The following is a 3239-nucleotide window of genomic DNA, read 5'->3' as shown; positions in this document are numbered from 1 at the left end:
ATTCTGCTGCCTGCATCCATGTGAAAGTAGTACTGTATCCTGCATAAGAATGTATATCTCAAACCTGCAATTTTACTAGTCAAATGATCACTCAAGACAATTCCTGTTTTCTTGCAATTCTGAATAATCTTGCTGTTTATGATATCTCAGTCTAAAGACATTCATCTTGTGGAAACACTGGGAATGCACATGACATTTCCTGTTATTTTGTAGATAGTGCAAAAAATATATAGCAAGATTGAAGGAGCATATACAGACTAATACGCTAAAAGAAATTGTGGCATAGCTGAAGGAGACAGTTGTTGATGCTGCAATTCAATAAGAGAGGAACCCAAGGTGTCTGGTATGTGCAGAGCACTCTGGGATGTCAAAAGATCAGCTTGCTCTAAGACTTGGTGAATTGCCAGAAGATTTTAGGATTTAAGTGGCTATAGTGTGGAGTGGTTACAGTCAAACTATGTATTCTAAAAAGGCTAGATTTAAGGATCTGAAGTAATGTGGAAATTATGTTGTTGTTTGATTCCCTTGTGTAAAACATATGGAAATGAAGCTGGTTTAAGAACTCCCCTTCTGGATTTCAACTCTTCTGCGTGATCCATGGCAATCACCTGATAGTCTTAGGCTGGCCTGTTATTTACCAAAGCCCCAGACTGGCAGATTCCTGGTTGTTGTTTTTTTGACTTACCCTTCCCATCCATGCTGGGAGACCAAGCTCCTGTTGTTTTCTTTTCACAGTTGAGCTTTTGAGGACATAGAGTACCCATTGATAGACTTTTTTGTAAGAGCTGCTTGGTAGATTGTCCTCTTGCCCAACACCTTTCCATCTAGGGCAGACTGGTGGATTAGTTATAAACAAATACCCCCCACCCCCAGTGGTTGATCATTTCTTTCTCATGTATTTGAATATCTAACTTTTTCATTTGCCTTAGAAGGGAAAGATAGGAGTTTCCCTTGTTAGTTTCACTCATTTAACAAAAGGAGGAGTAAAAGTCAGCCTTCTTTGTTCTGTCCATGAACTTGCAAATAACCCCCGGGCCCCTTTTCACTGCTCTACTGGTAAACGTTTTTTTTTTTAAAGTGCTGTGACCACAGAGAAGAGGGCAATCTTGCCACAGCACAAAGGTGCCGATTTGAGCAAAACATGAAATGAAGTGCAGCAAGCAAACCCGACTACACTGCTTCCAGAACAATTTGGAAAAAGCTATTTTTGGTGCCTAGCAGGAAAAGAGGAGCGGCTACCTTCCAAGTGGGCTCAGAGAGGTGGGTGAATAGAGCACGAAGTTGTGCATTTCTGCTCACACTGGGGCAAACTGCTTGCATAGACCAGCCATAAAAATCAGAAGAGCATTCACCACATCTGGGAGCAACCCAAACATTCAGTGTAGGTGTAATCCAGATGGATTTGCCTGATCTCTTTGAAGAAACTCAGACTGGATTTAGCAATCTCTTTCCTTACTCAAAGAACAGTGCAGGGGCTCCCTTTTTGTCCCTCCCTCAACCACTATGGAGCAATCCAGCCAACATCTGTGTTGTGGCTTCTCAATTCCTTTCCCTCTGAGAGAGGAATGCATCTTTGCCAAAGGAAGACCAGAGTTCCTTAAGAAATAGTTGTTTTTTGTAACTGTGTTTTCTGCTCTGGCCATTTTGAATTAATTAAGGAATGTGATAGAGACTATAAATACCTCCCTCCTGTATGATTGATGGTCTATTTGTGCTGGATTGGAATGCGCCTAATCTCTAATTGGGAGCCCACCATCTGGTTCTATTGATTTGCCTGCCAGAAGTCCAATTGTTCTCTCTGCCCATATAAGGGAAAATTAGGTACACGGAAGGCCAGCCAGACCCTCGGCCTACTGTGACATCACTACTTGGCCCAGGCAGCTGAGAGTTTGTCTGCAGCCTTTCAGGAGGAATTCTGTTTACTGATTGTGTGAAACTTTAACTTCCACTTCCAGGCCAGCCCTTCCCTCCCCCTTGTTTGCTGGAGCCTCTCATGTGTCAGTCACTCCTAAACCCACACTGGGAAAGCAGCAGCAGCCTGACTTCCTGACTCTGCTGACACAAATCAATGGGCTGCAGAGCGTCTTAATGGATGGGACCTCTTATGGTATGACAGGGTTTTTCTTGATTTAGGGCATTCTAAACTAGAGGCAGCATGGGATGATTCCTGATCAAAGGCTCTACTTCGATATGAATGGAATTGGATCAATCCAGACAGGAGAGACAGAGTCCCTAATGGGTTAAAGCAGAGATCTTCAAACTTGGCAACTTTAAGACTTGTGGACTTCAACTCTCAGAATTCTCTAGCCCGCTGGGTTAGATACATGGTGGAAGTACAGTGTAACACACCAGTAAAGCTGAATCACTGAAGTTTCATAATAAAGAAAGTAGTGCTGAACAATGTTGGAAATGGTACTTTTAAAATAAAAAGAGGACCTCTTCTGCTTCTTTTGAACAGGTCCCTTGATGTGATTTCTGAAGAATGGGTTGATAAATCTCCATCCTCCTGTTGAAATAGGCAATTGTTTTTCCCCAGTGCCCTTGACACTCCCTTTTTGCAGTCCTTTAAACAGCACTGCTAATTTTCAATTTTGAAATGGGAAACAAACGGAGCATAGGTTCAAATAAATTTTAGAATGATAAACATAAAAAAAAAACCAAATTCCCCAGATTTTGGGATGGTGAGAACAAAAAATCCTGCCTTCAGCTATTTATCGGGCCTCTACCCATTTTGCATCGTTGTCCTACCAACTTCAGCCATCCCCACCCCAGCGAAATTTAAGCCAAGGAAAAACAAAATCTATTTGTGATCTTCCAGACATATCATCACTTCCAGTATCAACAGTAAGAAAGAAAATGCCTGGAGACCTAGGAGGAACTTAGAACAAATATTTCCAAAAGAAGAGAAATGGTTTAAATTATTAAGTACCCTGCCCTAACATGAAGGAGTGATTGTAGTTTTCTTGGCAACAATAAAGCAGTTTCCCTTCAACTTTCTATTCTCAGCCTCAGACTTTTAATTTCTTAGTGGTCTTCTGCAGAGATGGGTTCTGACTGGTTTGGACCAGTTTTTTTTACTTCTGTGCAAGCATGTGCATGTGTGAAGCACATCCTTGAGCGAACCAGCAGTAAAAGAAGCTGGAACCCACTCCTGGTCTCTTGTCTGAATTATATGCACAGAATCGTTCGACTGCTTAGTTCTTCAAAACCAGCCAAGGTTGGGGATCCAGTAAATGCTG

At 41.9% G+C, this 3239-nt stretch overlaps 1 long non-coding RNA gene across 2 annotated transcripts; it reads left to right on the top strand.

The window, feature by feature from the left end:
* Positions 1 to 989: 989 nt before the first annotated feature.
* Positions 990 to 2997, top strand: LOC116503996. Of its 2 annotated transcripts, none has more exons than XR_004254758.1 (2): positions 990 to 1260; positions 2459 to 2997. It is a non-coding gene; the product is annotated as an uncharacterized LOC116503996 (long non-coding RNA). The 2 variants fall into 2 exon arrangements; XR_004254759.1 differs by having other exon boundaries at positions 1956 to 2997.
* Positions 2998 to 3239: the final 242 nt, after the last annotated feature.

Source organism: Thamnophis elegans, chromosome 2 (assembly GCF_009769535.1).
Source record: "Thamnophis elegans isolate rThaEle1 chromosome 2, rThaEle1.pri, whole genome shotgun sequence".
Taxonomy (NCBI): Eukaryota; Metazoa; Chordata; class Lepidosauria; order Squamata; family Colubridae; genus Thamnophis; species Thamnophis elegans.
The sequence above is the reverse complement of the archived record's forward strand: the minus strand, read 5'-3'. Positions and strand labels throughout refer to the sequence as shown.